The sequence below is a fragment of the Aythya ferina genome, assembly GCF_964211825.1.
Source record: "Aythya ferina genome assembly, chromosome: 1".
NCBI classification, from domain to species: domain Eukaryota; kingdom Metazoa; phylum Chordata; class Aves; order Anseriformes; family Anatidae; genus Aythya; species Aythya ferina.
In genome coordinates this window covers 167,397,470-167,414,973 of record NC_140296.1, presented here as the reverse complement: position 1 = coordinate 167,414,973, position 17,504 = coordinate 167,397,470, and the positions used below count along the sequence as shown (strand labels likewise).

Sequence of the window (17,504 nt, the reverse complement as noted above, 5' to 3'; positions counted from 1 at the left end):
TATAAGTAAATAAATTGCAATGCCTAAAATATACATTTACATCTTGACAGCCAGAGTCCTTTTATGTGGACATCAGAATTAAATCATCAGATTTAAATGCCCACCTGCTGATATTTAAGTTTGAAAACTCTAGCACAGCCTGAATAATCCACATCAGCAGGAGATACACAAACAATAAAAATCACAAGGGTCACTTGATTCACAGCTTTCTGTTTATTTGTATATACATTCTGATGCTTTGGTCTCTAAACAACACAATTAATAAAGTTGATTGATTGAACATATCTTCTATGAATATTAAAGTAGGTTTGAAACCCATATTGTACCTTGGTGGTATTTAAATTTGTCATGCTTTCTAGGTATCAGAGAGTTACAGAGGTTGATTATACAGCATTTCAAATATATGTTTGATGATAACCAACAGTTTCAGCATTTGCTTAATTTTTCTTTGGGTTTGAATATATGAAAATATTATGTGCTGCCTATAATGCTTTTTGTAATCATGGCCTTAAAGATTATTCCTGGCCAGACAATTTAGCACAAGAGGCAAACACATTGGAAGAAATAGAGCTTGATTCAATGCTCATTAAAGACAAGGGAAAGACTCTCAGCAACTCCTGGAAGCTGTCGGTAAGCTGCTGGTAGATTCCAGAGATTCCTGTTTCTATAGTTATGACTCAAACCATTTATGATCTTTTTTTATATCTTTTTTTTTTTTTCTTTTTATCAGTGAAGCCATGCCCACTGAATCAGAGCAAGAATGCTCTGTCTTTGTTTGTCATGCATGAAAGGCTCTTCTAACATCTGAAGTATTTGGATATTTCACACAGTGTAGCTCCCACAGTCACAGGCAGAGCAGTGAGTGAACTTCTGGGATATAAAGAGATGTAGCACCAGAGTCAAGAAGGGAGACACATCCAAATCCTTACTGAAAGTAGTTTAGTTATCTACATCATTAGTTCTTCCAGACAGGGGATACAAGGCTCTTTTCATTGAACACTCTGACCCCACTTCACCTTTCCCATCTATTCTCTGCACCTCATGGTGTGAACGACCTATCTGTGATGGTGTCTTACCTCTCTCCCCCCTCAAATTCTCACCTCCAGTCTGGCCATTGCCTTACTCAAACACTGGCTGTTGCACCCCGGGCCTTGCTCAAGCAGATATTAGCTTAAACTGTGTGCTGGAGAAACTGACAGACATCTTGCTCAGCAGATGAGAGTCAATGGAGCATGCACACTCACACACACACACAAAAAAATGTATCACTATTAGTCCATCATCTTACCCCATAAATAGTGAGCAGGCCAAGAGGCCTTTGGGCCCTTCTGCACAACAGCAGGCTGCATGACATGACCTCCCCTTACATAAGGACACCTCTCAAGGTCATGCCTGCTGCAGAGATCCCTCACTCCTTGCCAGATATTCCTTGCCAAAACAGATCCTCTGTAAGTGATTAATAGCTTGCTAAGCTTTGTAAACTTTGTTAAAATAATATCTTTGATTGATTGTACACATCCTCAAACCTTTAGACATAAGCTGTTGACCAAGTTTGGGACTAGGAGTGGATTCAACTGCACCTAGGCTCCTTCCCTTTTTGGTTTAAGGAATTTAGAAAGCAAGAAGGCCTACCCTGAACATCATTACTTAACAGGAGGGTGTTCCCAAAATGGTTGAGTTTCCTCAGTTCATTAAATAATCAAGTGTACCTTTTCATCTCAAATTTGTTCAGTCACTGTCTTATTTACAAGTGAGCTTTCTTACAGCACTACAATATATCAGTAATTATATTGCCACTTCTCTCCTATAAGTGAAGTACATAATGTCATCCATGACGATATCCAAAACAGAAATGCACAAAGCATACTTAGCTCTGAAGAATTCAGCCTTCCCTGTTATTCCCCATCTACACTATGGGTCACAGCATCATTATTTTTAGTTTGGGCCTTGTTCACCTTAAGCAGAGGAAGTTGAAATATTTTACAATAGTTGCACAATCAATACACCTTAGCCGAAATATCAGAACAACTACTCACAGTTGTGCCCATCTGGGTGAACGGAGGGTTTCTTTAGTGGGCCAGTGTAGCCATGGTATAATAAGCCCAAATGCCTGTGATTATTTTTTGGTTCGTATTGGTGCATTTACAATCTGTCATTCTTTTAAGTGCTGTTATTTACTCAGAACTGTTACTCTGGAAGAAACGTGCATAAATTTATTCATTTATTTTATATCTTCCTTTATCATGAGCAAATGCAATATAAATCTAGGAGTTTAATCTTGAAATTGCTACTATAAGCAAAAGTACAACTGATTCCCTAAAAAGTCGGGGCACCTACAACCTGTATTGTGTTGAAATAAGTAAATGTATTGGCAGTGTATAAGCAGTTAAAATGAAGATATTTTCCCTGATCTCTTACTACATTAGAAATCTAACCATCCATGGCCTCTTCAAAGGCAAGAGACCTCTTCCATCTTTGATTTTGCTTCAAGCAGCCAGAAGCTGTTATCTGAGCAATCATCTTGCCATTTGTACTAACTGCCTCTTCCTAGGGTGGTTCATCATTCATAAATGGTACTTTGCCCCATCTATCAGTTAGCACAGCTTCCCTTTACTAAGAGTTCTCCCAAAGACAAAGGTAAAATTCAAAGTAAGTAATTCAGAGCAGAAATATGATGCATGCATGCTAACAGTCATTACAGGCAGAGACTGATCTGGAACTTAATGTTAGCAAAACAGAGCAACCACTAAAGTTTTTAAGTGCCCTTCAAATGAAAACAGTCTTCAGATATTCCCATTGTTCCTATAACATAAAAAAATAGACTGCACAATTTAAGCTATTTTATTTAGGTGTTCCAGCCCCGTAGTGTGAGGGGAACTGTTTCAAAGTGTATTAGCATAGGTTCCAAGTATTTTTGAGACTAAAGCCTGTGGAAATCAGTAAGTCCTTCAGAGAAACTTAAATGTCCTTCCTGAAGAGTCAAGTCCCATAACTTACGTACTCATAAATATGAATACATTAAATCTTATTAATAGTTTTAAACAATATTCATCATCCCACTAGAGCATAAGATTTTATTATCACATCCTAAGCCCTTCAGAGCTGTTATACACAGCATTGAGAAGTCACAATGAAACAAAAGAGATTTGAATATTTTGGGGAAAACAACAATAGCGGAAAAACCTTGTTCCTTTTAATCAGGTTCTTCAAGGATCTAGCCGACACTTGAATGTCTGTAAGAGAGAAGCTTGTCCGGAGACAAGCAAGCAGGCTGGAACACCAGTGTCCTGCCTCTTCCTTGTAAATACAAAGGGACCTCAGATGTAAGGATTTTCACCACATATATTTTAAACCATTTTTTACTCGTTTTGTGAATAGCTTTTGCTGAATTCAGCAGGAATAACAGATTGGAAGTATGATCAATCTTTAGGTTGGTGACCCAGAGTCTAGAAAAAATACTTGTGAAAGTGTAAAGTGAGGGGCTCCTTTCATTGTTGTGACTTCCATATGAGGAAGACCAACCTCTCTTACCAAGAATCCTTGCAAGTGAGGTCAGAGAAATGCATATTTTTTTTGTACAACACCTGGACTCTTCATTTTCATCAAAGAAAATTAAGTGCTTCAAATTGCAAATGCAATCTACCCCTCATCTGTGTACAAGCATCTCTCACTCACTGGGTTATCTTTGTTGCCATACCATGCTTCGCTGACAATCTTCCAGCTCTAGCTTTGACAACTAGAATAATTCAGAGAACTGAGCATCCCAGAGTGTTTTTTTTCCTATGTGGTAAACCACTTTTCAGTCTTATCTAAGTCTTTATCTAAAAGCATCTGAAAGTTACTCTTCTATCCTCACAAACATTCATTGTGCAAACAATGAAATGACAAGACAGAAGCAAAGGTAAATCTGACTTCTGAGCTGTCTACATTCTGAAATTGTTTAAAGATATTGAGAGAAAAGATGGAATCATTTCACAGACACCACAGGTCACTCATGTAGAAAGACCCCTTAAGCACCCAAGCATTCCCATTGTCTTAGATGGAAAGTCTGTTCAGCTGAGTAAGGATTACAGATGTCACTAGACAGGACACATTATTTTTGTGCTGCCTGGAGCTGTTCTGCCTGGTAATCAGTACAGAAAGCCAGCCGAATGGAAAAGACCAACTCTAAAACAAGAATTGGTTTATGGCTTGCACTGTGTTCTCACTTTAGCTCCAGCAATAAAAGAATTATATTGCTTTGGTGCTCATTAATTATTTATTACCAGTTATCTGCACCTCTGAACTATTTCTGCTGCAGGAGCCACTGTGAATTTATGGTAATTCATCAGACACAGATGTTTTTAAATTCCCTGTAAAGCCGTAAACAGGGTTGCCAGGTGTCCAGCTAAGTTAGAGAAGCCTTGATTTATTGGAACAGATTTTACTGTTTAAAAGGCCTAATATACAAACTATGGGTAAGATTGGGAAACACAACCAGAAATATTAAACAATAGAAAATAAGAGAAAAATAAAGAGTCAGAAGTTTGTTTGATGACCAACCATGTGGTTAGTGAAATAAAGACAGATGGAAACATATAAGCACCAACTTTTTTATAGCAATTCTGCTATTTCAGATTCTCACTAGAGCTTCCCCTACTTAACTTGCTTTGCAATTTGCAGTCATGTTTGCATCCCAAGCATCCAAACAGCTTTCAGTACCCTTCATGCAGAACCGGTTCTGCAAAATGCCATGTGTTTCATTTTTTTCCTTTCCATCATTTGTTTTTTGTAGCACTTGATTCTCCAGAATACTCAACCCACAACAGTCACTAGGGTCTAGCATTCCAGAAGAGAAAGACGCTACATGAACATCTCTACTGGTGTAGGATTTCATCATTCTTGTGCTTGCTCAAGCTTTCTTTTAAAGTCTATTTTTATTTCTAGGTCATGGTATCAATGCTATTAAAGCTTGTTATTCAAGCTTAAAATGTTCAAACTTGCTAGAAATCCAGGTTCAGGTCAGAGGTCTAACCTGAGACCAGCTGATGTAAATGAAAATAAGTCTACTGAGCCTTGAATTCTGTCTGGCATGTATGAGTGCTTCAAGTGTCACCTGAAAAACTTTGTTGTATGATGGGCTTTGGTGGGAAAACTGATCCTATCATTCTTTTCCTGAGAACCATTTTTTTTCTCTTCTGTTGAGACTAAAAGTATAATTTTAACCAAATAAATTTGTAGTATGAGTGGCTCTTTTTTTTTTTTTTTTTTTTTCCTAATCCTGTCTACCTGTCTAGGTTTCCTTCTGGGTGCAAAAAAAAAAAAAAAAAAAAAAAAAAAAAGGATCACTCTTTTCCATTTGTTTTGTCTGTATGAATGACAACAAAATGCAGACACCGTAGCAGCAAAGGTGTGGATTGTCCTGAGAAGCATACACTTACCTAGACAGAGACCCAGGTGTTGACAGACCCAACAGTTTATTCAGCACAAACACAGGTGAATGTGCACAGCACATCATTGTACTTTGCAGATATATTAAACATGAAATAACAAACTTGTGTCCTGCACGTACAGAGGAGAACTCCAGAAAAGTAAACACAAAGGGAAAAAAAATGTATTTACTGTACCAAGTAATCAGTGAAATATTTTCCTTTTCCTTGTTTCCTGACCTTTCTTTGATGAGGTATGCTGACAGGCTGGAAGAGTCAAGGTACTATTCATCTTACTGATAGTGTGTTCACTATAGTCCTTATTCATCCATTACAACTGTTAGGTTCAGTGTATTTCATTATTTCAGCTCAGAACAGACACCAAAATTGAAGAAAGCAATAAAAAGATCAAATAAACAAAATAAAATAAGTACATAAAAAGAATTGTCAAAAAATCCACAAAAAGGGATGAAATTCAGACTTCAAAGTAAGAAATGAAAAATTAGACATGAGTTTTGATCCAAAGCTTAGTGGAATATATATGTTCAACAACAAATTTAACCAATCTGAAACAAGTTAGATATCCCTGAGCCAGAAATAGCTTGATATGGGAAGGGTGCTCCAAAGATTTATCATATTGTCTTGCCTTAGCCTTATATTCTTCACCTTGCATCTGCCCTTGAAGGCTTGTCAGAGACTGGTTACTGAACCAGATGGATCTACAGTCTTAACTCCATGAAGTTTTTTCTACATTCTCCCAATGTTCTGCTTATGTGTGCATGATAAAAAAAATTACAAGATGAGTATCTGTAACTTCTTGTAACATTAGTCATGGGAGTTATATTATCAAATAATTTCTTGATCAGTAGGTTAAAAAAAAAAATATATAAGTTTGAAATACCATCCAAAAACATAAAGCATTCATTAGCAACCTATTCATTACATTGCCTGTTTTATGTCAAGTATCTGCATTTAGGTGCCACAAATAATTCACACTCCAATAGTCTTACTTCATTTTAATCAGTTTACTTTAATCAGTAAAATTCTCACTTATTAATTTCAGATGCTATTCTGAGCCAAACAAGTTTCGATTTCATCTACCTTTGAGATAATTAATCCACCTAGTTAAGTTTACCCAGGCACCTAGAGCTATGCTTTCAATGTGTGCAGCTCAAAGACTGCATAATGTCTGAGCGTACAGGAGGACTCTTCATAAAGATTGACTAAGACTGCCCTATTCGTAATGAAATTTAGCCCTCGACAGACTAAGCATCCTTTATGCAATCCACATTTGCTAAATCTAGACAATGACTCTATAGCATTTCTTAAATTACACCAAAGACTTTAAAGATGTCAAAGGACAACACTGTCTGCACCTTCAGGACTTTCTCCATGCCAGGTTAATGTATGGGAGTTATTTTATGTCAGATACCGTTTAAACAGGAGGGAGTTAAATAACCAGATCTTGAAATGCAAGATGTAAATAACCTGTTGAGATGAGGGACTAAATTCAGAAGAATTTTTCCATTGGTTGGGATAAGGAACAATATTTTGGATTTCTGGTAAGTAAGCCTTAGGAAGATCCAAAGATGATTAATGTGAAAAATTACACCAAATACAAGGATATATTCCATGAATTCTTTAAAGCCATTTGAATCAATCTGAATGTAAAGATTTTTTCATCAGCAAATAAGGTATTTAAAATCATCTAAGATCAAAGTTACAAAAATTGGACAGAAATATTAGAGCCTTATATGTTATTAAAGTAGGCTTCATAAAAATAAATTATGCCTCAGACTTGTCACATTAGATATAAAGCTTTATCTAAAAGGACTGATTTAGAAAGCTGTATTTAACTATTTTAGATGGCTTATTTTGTGCTATTAGCTGTAATATTGTAGTTCAGTAGAGTATTTTATAGTTATTGGAACACATAATAGAAACAGCAAGATAAACACTTCTTTCTATCATTGTATTTCTATAAAATTATAAAGGTCTAGTCTAGCAGATCAAGCAAAGAATGGAAAAAGTATGAGCTGGATATAAATGTAAATGCATTTAAGATTAATCTTGAGGACATAAAGTACCATCCCAAAATATTTTTGACTGAATCTCAAATTCTGAACATTAGTTTTTATATCCCTTCCAAAAATACGTAGGCTTTATTTTTAAATTGCCACAGATATACAATTGAATGTCCTGAAATAAAATGCATAGTGCTGTGCTTCTGCCAAATTCCTCTGTGTTCTCTTCTGTGTTAAACATTGATGAAAACTTATTACAATAAAGCCATATTTCTAGTTTCCTTCCAAATCCAATTTCACAGGCACCATTGCTGTCCAAGGCTTTTTGTGAAGGTACTACTAACAGCATGCAAAGTACACAGCATTCAGCTATCCAGAATATTCAGTTTAGCCTCTCCAAACATTTGTCTCGTTTTTTATGTTATTCAGTTAGCTGTACTAAATTTTGGGGGTTATTGAAATATTTGAATCACAGAATCATAGAATGGTTTGAGTTGGAAGGGACCTTAAAGACAACCTAGATCCAACTCCACTGCTATGGACCTTCACCTGACCAGGTTGCTCAAAGCCATAGTACCATGCACCTTTCACCAGACCATGTTGTTTAAAGCCCCATCCAACCTGGCATTGAACACTTCCGGGGTGGGGCACCCACAGCGTCTCTGGGCAACCTGTTTCAGTGCCTCACCACCCTTGCTCATAGTAAAGAAGTTATTACTTATACCCAATCTAAATCTACCCTCCTTTAGTTTAAAGCCATTACACCTTCCTATCACTACACTCCCTGACAAAATGTCCCTCCCCAGCTTTCTTATAAGCTCCTTTTAGGGACTACAAAGCATAGTGCTTTTTTTCTAAGCTTGCTATTGGAAAAACATACCTATACTTGATAGACCAATGGTCTAAATTTCAGAGATTTCCATAATAGTCTTCTTATTGAATCTGGGGGAGCTGGGTCATCGCTTATATGCTTGGATCATTTGAAATGGTTTATCTACAGAGCACTGGATTTAGATCCACTCGCTGCTGTGATCAGAGTATCATACCCTGTTCCTAAACTAAGTCCCTTATGCTTAGCACAGAAATGTCCCTAATGTCATTTCAAGCCCTTCAAATTTTACACTTTCATAGAAAGAAAACTAAGGTGATTATTCACAAATATATAAAAATTCTTGGCCAGATTCTTTTTAATCACTTTGCAGATCAAGAACAAGCCCACTGACTCAATAAAGTCACACTAGCCTAAGGAGGACGATTTCTGTCAATATCTCATTATTTTTTTATTATATTAGAATGTCCTGTTCTTTAATTTAAAAGGTAGTCTATTTTATTATAGGAAGTGTAATGGAAACTATAGTATTATCCTTTGAGGAGTAGCAAGTCAAGAAATCATAAGTTATCCATATAAGTGTTCGTCATTCATCAAACACTAATAGAGTCTTTGATGTTTGAAATAAATATGAAAATACTGAATATTACCTTCTTTAATTCTGAGTATTTCATCTTTTTCAGTGATGCTTCAGAAGCCATGAAGTTTCCATAGAATATGAGAACTGCTACTGGAGCTGAAATAAAAGTATCCGTGCAATAATTCACTGCATAAATTCACTGCATAAATTCACTGGATAAATATCAGTGAATCTAAACTGGCAGTGAGCATACCACCTATTTAAGAATGGACGCACAACCAGGTGTCAAAAATGGAAAAATATAGGAACTAGTCTATAGTAACCTATCCTCTCTTTAAAAATGGACCTTGATTAATAATGAGGAAACTCACAAGCTGGCTTAGCAGGAAACCTGACTTTTGTGACTTCTTAAATTCTTTTCTGTACTGCCATCAGGAGTCTGTGACATTGATTTAGAAATGCTATCAAAGCACTGACCCATCTTCAACAGATCCCACTGTTCTCTCGTTTTCTCTGGGCTATTTTAAGCATCAGCTGGCATTGTTCCTTCTGCCTTTCATCTGCTTATCAGTCACGTTCAGGCATCAGTCAGAATTTCCCACATCAGCTTTCTACATGAGTATCACTTATGCTTTCTCTTCATGCTGTCGTGTCAGGATTTCTCAAAGGCTGTTTCTGTTTTCCAGCACTGGAGTATAGTGTCTATTAATGCAGCTTAAGCACAGAAATAATGCACCTCTAAGGTGCTAGGAAGAATCATATATTTTAAAGTTGGATTATGACTTTTACTGTTGTTGAGAGACACTGATTTCTTAGGCTGTGAATTTAAGACTGCAGTGCATCACTTGTCTGTAAGTGTGGTCACAGTTTGAGAAGGGCATAGGGAGGACTGAGAAGAAGAACTGCAGGTCAATTGTGATATAATTAATTACAATTATGTAACTTGGAGTTCAGGCTAGTGATCATTCAATTACACTTGCAGGAGATGGAGCACAAATTGATTTTGTCCCAAACAGTTAAGCAGAAAGGTCATCGTGTCTTTCTGTTATGAAAAGAAACCACTGAGAAACTGCCTCTGAGAGAAATCAGCAAAGCCAAGCTTAAAGGTGTTTTTAAAAATGATAAAGATCAGTCATTTAAACTTTTCAAAGCAAAAAACATGATGTGTAGAGTTTGTGTTGTGAAAATCAAAGGGCAGCCAAGTCTTCCAGTCTTTCAGTCAGATGCTTTAGCCCGAAATATGATAAATTAAGGAATTTTTGAGGCATAATGTGTTAAATCTGACACTGAGTATTCACCAAAAAATGGCTTGCTATTCTACACAGTAAATTATTCACTAAGCTCTGAAAATTATTCTTCTGTCATTTGAAGCATCTTCCATTTTTGTATGCATTTTCCTTGTGTTTTAGGTTTACACTTAAGACTGAATTAGAACATGCACAGGCTTAAATTGTTAATGTTCCATATACAGATTACACTAGAAAGAATATTCTAGTCAATAAAAACTACAAAGAGATAACAGTAAATTCTCTTAAGTTCTATGTACACTTTAGCTAACAGCTGCAGCTTTCTAATGTAAGTTTAATTGCTCACAAGTTGAAGGTTCTGACCTTGGTTTAAAGAAATACTTCTTCAAAAGTAGCATCTTAGAGGGTTTCTTCCTTAAATCTTCATTTTTGTGCCTGTCCTTAGTTCCTCTCCTCACCACCATCAAAAGAACAGTTTATTTCAAGAAAAATATAAAGGACATAAACAAGGAGTTTTGTAAAAAACACTTATTTTTAAAGATAAAGAATAAAAACTTTCCATGATTTTTTTCTCTCTGTGATACATGCACATATGTGCATGCATCTGCACTCTCCTCAAAAAAAAAAAAAAAAAAAAAAAAAGTGAAAGAAAATATTGCTTTAAAGCAGAAGATAGAAAATAGAATTCTTTTTTTGCTTGACTTTTACTACATGAAGGGGCTTTCTAGGAACAAGTGGCAGAATTTCAACTTGAATTCATATTTAATATGGGACCTCAGTTTGTCACCAGCTGGCTGAAGTGACCACAGCAATGTTTACATCACATATTCCACTAGGATTTTGCTTACGTAGGTTTAGTTTGTTCATTGTTCTTTCTCAGAGACAAACTTTTGTGACTGTAGATCCATGTACATGAAAACACAGGTTCATAGCCAACAGCCCACAGGCTTCAGGCCTTAATCTACAGTAGAAAGTGCAATCATTGAATGGATTTCTATTTTTTATAATGCATAATGGTAGATTAAATTCTTTACCAGTAGTTCCAGGATCATAATAAGTAATCAGATTTTGTAAGGAAAAGAGAACGAAGGATTTTACTTACAGTAATGGGTATAAATTTTATCATGACTAAAGATTACCTTTTATAAAAATATCAAGTATCCTAATGCATGTTTTATAGGTACTCGTCTTAACAGTAATTGCCTTCAAAATTCTGTAAATAGCTTAGACCTTATAAAATTTAATAAAGGAAACCAACAGTACCATTTAAATTGTTTTCATGAGTTTTATTTAACTTAAAACCCCAAGATGCTTTTATATTTATCAAAATCACTTATAATCACACTAAATAACTGCAGTTCCCAACCTCAGCTTGGATGTGAATTACTGTAACATTTCACAGCTTCCACTGGAAGCCTTATCTCCTTCCCATGTAGCTGTGTAGTCCTGGCCACATGCTGCTGAAGCTGGCTCAGGGATCTGATGGTCATCTGTCGCTGGTTTATTCAAAGATGAAAAGTTACCTGAGGTAGGTACCTCAGACTGGAGGAAGAAACACTGTAACTTAAGAAACATTAATTTTTCTTTTTTATATTTGACACTCCTATCCAAAAGCAAAGGGCAAACAATACATTTTCTAAAGAATAAAGCTTTGTCATGAGCTCTCACTTCTCATACTTCACCAAGAGGAATTTCATGTATTATTCTAAGTCTCTCAGTTGCAAAGAGTTCCCATCTGCAAGCAATTAATCTGAATAATGAACATTTTTCTTTTTTCATCTGAACTACCCTTAAAAGTAAAAAAAAAAAAAAAAAAAAAAAAAAAAAAAAAAAAAGGACAGAAATCGTTTCGTTTTGCTGTTGTTGTTGTTTTGTTTGAGAGGATCTAGTTCCAACTTCCTTTTATGTTCACATCCATTTTTTATGTGTATTGGAGAAGTGTTTATGAGTCCCATTTGGGATCAACCTTGTATTGTGCAAGGAGCACAATAAGAAACATGGCAAGAAATACATTTTATCCCAAATCTGCTTCAGATAAAGCTAAAATTAAAAGGTTTGAATGCTCTCTAGGGCTTCTCTATCTTTGGCCTTACATCATTTGTCAAACAACATCTTCAAGACCAAAAATCTGAGACTGGAAATATTTTGCTATGGGGAAACTAATGGAGCTTGGGCTATTGTACAAACAATAATCTTTTATATTTATTTGTAGAAGATTTATTTTCAAAGAAGCTGATACTGGAACCTGGTACAGTCCCAAAAAATTATGAATACACTTTTAAGCATTGTTGGTCTCCATCTCACTATGATTTCAAACTTTTAAATAAGCTTCAAAGAAATGAAGAAAGGAGAAGGCAAAGTACAACATCTATGCTAAACTGAACTAAATTTCTTTCTGGTGAAAGCTCGAGTGTTTGGGAAATCTCTGTTCTACATTGCCAAGAAAAAAATAAATGGAGTCCAAACAATAACTTGGATATTATTTTTCTTATTCATTCAAGGAAGATTTTCTAGACTAGATCACATCCAACTTCACCAATTAACCTTTTACCTCATCCAGCATACTTTAAATGGGCATCCATTAAAAAAAAATAATAATATTAAAAAGTCTTTAATTCTGCTTTCCACAGACAATCATGATAGTTTTGCAAAATTCTTGCAATACTTCTATAGTTATCATGTAGCAACAACCTATGCAATACCTATATAGTAGCACAATTTTTACAGTTATAGTTTAGATACCTTTCTAAGATTGTTTAAAATTGGAGTATATGTGCAATTTTGGTGCAATACTGTTTGCTATAAAGTCCACAGCTTTGTAATATTATACAATTTATCCTGTATATGAAGATGTGCTCTTTTATGTATGCTATTCTGAGAGTTCTTATCAAACAAACTCAAAAATAAATAAATAAATAAAAGTTGTTTTCACTTGTACTCTGAAAGGCATATAAAAGGACACAATAAAAGCTGAGGTGCAAACACATACACACACACACACACAAAAAAAAAAAAAAATCACTTTTTAAGATAATGCAATCATAGTCCTAAATTTGGCTCATTTTGGTTAATCCAAAACCTAAAGTTAATGGTAATTAGGAGAGAATGGAATCTAAAATAATGCAATTCCATCTGCTGAATGGGAGTTTTCCAGGTAACAAAGAAAGACTTAATTGTCCAGTCAAGTCATGCGATCAATACAAGATGGTGCTATTTCTCTCTTTTGCATCTGTATCAAAACTCATACATAAAGGTACTGTGACCCAGTACCTTTCTATCTATCATCTATCCAAAATCAATCATCTACCCAAAATCAACCATCTATTTGTGGCCCCACTAGTGGCTCCGAGTTTATGGTGTAAAGATCAGTACCAGGTCGATTTGGCACCTGTGAGGAGGAACTTCATGCATTAAACAAGTGTCTGTGCTTCTCTTATCTTTAAAGTCTTTATTTTCTGATTGACATCATAATCATTCTGATTGGCACCAACCCCTAGCAGATCTACATCTTCTTTAGTTAAAGCTTTGAAAATTTTCATTATGGGAAAAAATATTGGCAAAGTCTATCAAAACAAGCAATGGCAATTAAGTTCTGGACAGTCACTCAGACTGACCATGCTCTCCACACTTGATCTGGTTGGTTTGTATAATAGAAGAGGCTGCACCTACTTACACAAGTTGAACTGTATAATCAAAAAGGCAGTAGTAGTTGATTAAATTGCTCCAAGTGACTGCTATCTATAGCATGGGACAGCAGTGCCTGAACCACTGAATGGGAATATCAAGTAGAGTTTCTGCCCATTAAACCAATAAGGAACTAAATCTGAATCTTTATAGTTTTCACCTTGGATGACTGAGTACCACAGCAGGACTGACAGACAAACAGGCAGACAGAAACAGCATGTAAAGGTCTGTTTTACTTGGATAAAAAAAAAAAAAAAAATCCATTTCTGCTGTTTGTATTTTCCTCTCCTGACACCTGTATAGTCAGTCAGCTGTACTTCAGCTGGTAACACTCCAGGGCAATGCCCAGACCCTCCAGAGAGGACCACAGCACATTGCATTCACATGAACCTATCTTCCAATAACTAAGATTGAGGTTTGGGGTCAATTAAATCAAAGTGCTTTGCAAATCTTAATATATGTTATGCCTTTCTGTACAACAGGTGTTATTCTAGTTGCTAACAGAGCACTACTGCTCCACCTTTTATTAAGAGGGATAAAAAATGGTCTTTCAAACAAAGAAATATAAGGCATTAAAAATAGTAGATGGATAGATGATAGATAGATAGATAGATAGATAGATAGATAGATAGATAGATAGATAGATGCATATTTTTATACATACATGTGTGTTAAAAAAATCTTCAGGGGAAAAAAAAGTATATTGTTGCAAGACTGGATTTACCCAGTGTGAAATTATGTTATTTACAAACAGTGGCATTGCCTCAGATGTCCCTGTTTTAGGGGGCAAAAAGAAAGCATGGATAGAGTGTTGAATGACACAAGCTGTCTGCTCTGTCTGGGCTCTGGGCAGCAGGAAAGGCCAAGCACAAGTAGTTTAATGCAGCTGAATGAGTGTATTTTACATGATTGATTGTGTGGGGGAAGACCACGACCTCCAATATTGTTTTCACAATGACACAGAGCAATGAGGAACATCAGGACTCCAAGCTCCTGAGTTGGCTAAGAGCTGCCAGAATACAGTCGTAAGGCAGACACCAAGGGTTTAGGGACAGAGAGCTTCACCTGTGGGTGCAGTTTTTCAATGGACTCTGCAGAAAGTGCAGAGGGGATGAGGCTAAGCATATGAGTACTATGGTAAATGGGGACAAGTGCAATAGTTGTGAGCATTACAACAGAGCACTAAACAGTAATAGTACTACAGCATGTATTTCAGAACAAAATGGACTTCTTTTCTATAAAGTTAAAACTGTTGTTCGACTCAATTTTTTCCCATTTCCAATAGTGAGTTGTTTAAAATAAAGACATCCTAGCTCATAAATATATATTAAAATTATAAGGTGACCTGATATCCCAGATAAAAAACAGAACATCTAAAGATGGATAGGCTTTGTAAAAGGCAAAGCTAAATCACTGAAATGTAAGCAGTTGATTAGATTTATGCTTTTATCCTCAATATTCTGCTCTTCAAACAAGCAGACTTTCTTCCTCATGCTTGTACCTGTTCTGTAAAAAAGAATGTGGAACAATTATAAAGACTGGCCATGAAAAATTAGAATATTTGTCTAAGGTAAAACTGTTGGAACAACCTTTACTTAAGTCCTTGTATAGACACATCAACATAAGGAACAGGATGACCAAGTATTTTTCCAGAAATCCCTTATGCAGTGCATAAAAAACAAAAAATAAATAAACAAAAAAACAAAAAATTTTTATATAGTGAGGCTTCAACTTCAGTGGTTTATTTTCTCCTCATTCTTTGGCCCAATGACTAATTTACCACACAGTCCTCAAACTTAAGTCTGAAGACAGAAATATTAACTTCCTCTTGAGTTTTTATACTTGTTGTTGAATTGGTTATTATAGTGTTTAAATGCTCCAGTAAGTATTGATGTAATTAATTTATCTTCATAAAATGCCAGTGATGTGAGTACTCGTATTAGTGGCAGTCAACATGTTGGAACACAAAGTTCAGAAATGGAGTATGTCCTTTTCCTATCAGACAACCATCCTGAGAATAAAGTTTAAGCACCTATTTTTTTATTTTTTTTTTTTGGCATAAATTAGAAAGCTGTTTTTACTTTTTTTTTTTTTTTTTTTTTTTTTTAGATTTTTTTTTAGAAATCTATCTTAGGGACTCAGGTGACTTCCATGAAATGCAAACACAGAATTGTCTTCTGATTTAAAGGTCACTGAGACAGTAGGGACACTGAGTGCATCCCTTTTTTGTTCATTTTTTTGCCACTATCAAGCATTAATTCTATAGTATTTGATAGTACATAAAATTGTCTGTACCTTTAAAAGCAAGTTGATAGATTCAGATTAATCCTCCACAAGTCAGAATCCAAGACGCGATGCTAGGCAAAAATTACTGGGAAAATAAAAATAAAAATAAAAATAAAAATAAAAATGAAAAAGAGAGAAAAAAAAAAAGTACTCTTAGATAGCACTTGGTGAAAAGCTTGGTTTCAGGAACTCACTTGCTATTATAAAAATATAACTAGGGATAAAGTTTCAAAACCTTGGACTGCATTGACTGTGTTGGTTATGAAACTAGAACTGCACAAATACAGAAAGGGTTTTCCACTGTGTAGTATATCTTGTTCCCTACATCTAACTCAGCTAGAGATGGAAACTGGACAACAGGACTTGATTCATGTCCTGTCACAGAGATAAGTCAATATATAATATAGCTCCTCTGGAGCTTCTGTGGATCCTTCCAGCTCTGTGAACATTTAATGCTTCCTTTAGTCTAGGTTAGATTTCTGGATTAGGTTTAAACTCAAAGAGACCAATTGAAAAGTCTTCCTAATATATTTTTTTTCTAATAGAGCATGGATAGCTCTTAGACAATTAATCACCATGAAAATCAGTTCTCCCCACAGCAGAAAAACTCCATAGTTTTCTGAAGAAATAAAACTAATGTCCCTGGAAGTCAAAGAAGGAATCCAAGGAAAGGATCAAGGACTTTCTCCCACAAAACTGTGTCAGGTACATTTACAGAGATGAAAGGGAAAACACTGTGGACAGATCCTGACTCTGTAATATGAATAAAACACCCACTGAGAAAAGAAAACTGCTCTTACTAACAGTAAACTGTTTTCAAGGGCATACACTTATCATATCTCCTTATCTTCCACCTACCTACCTACCTACCTACCTACCTACCTACCTACCTACCTACCTACCCCTGCTCCTGACACATAGTTTTTTTGTCCGAATCCAATGTTTTTACACAAACAAATTATTGAACCCAGTCTTTTCGTCTTCACCATCCCATCCTAACCTCTTTCTTTAGACACACACCACTTCCCACCTACACCCAACATTTCCTGTTTCCTGGTTTAAATTTCTCTCCTGCACTTCTACCAAAAGCTTCAAAAGCTTCCAAGCTGTCTCTTCTCAGTTTGGGCCAAAGAAATAAGCTTTCTACAGATAAAAAAAAAAAGTGAAAAAAAAAAAGGTGGAGGAAAGTCACTACAGGCCTATGTAAACAAGATTTTTCCAGTTTCCGTACCAGTACAATTAATGTTAGAGCTGATAGGAAATACCTTTAATCATGAGTTTGTGGCATGTTCTGTCACTGTTTGTGGAGGGCACAGGTGCAGTTTGATCAGCAATTTTCTGAAGTTCAAGCCTGTCTAATAAGGAGAAAATCTTCAAGGACTCAAACAAAGCTCGTTTAACCCTCTGCTTTGAGCACACTGTGATTCTGTAAAGATTAGATTATGT

The 17,504-nt window shown here is 35.6% G+C and overlaps 1 long non-coding RNA gene across 1 annotated transcript; it reads left to right on the top strand.

Moving 5' to 3' along the window:
- The first annotated feature begins 1,365 nt into the window (after positions 1-1,365).
- LOC311431180 lies at positions 1,366-10,279 on the top strand. The gene is made up of 2 exons (XR_014689298.1): positions 1,366-1,448; positions 8,945-10,279. It is a non-coding gene; the product is annotated as an uncharacterized lncRNA (long non-coding RNA).
- The last annotated feature ends 7,225 nt before the right edge of the window (positions 10,280-17,504 follow it).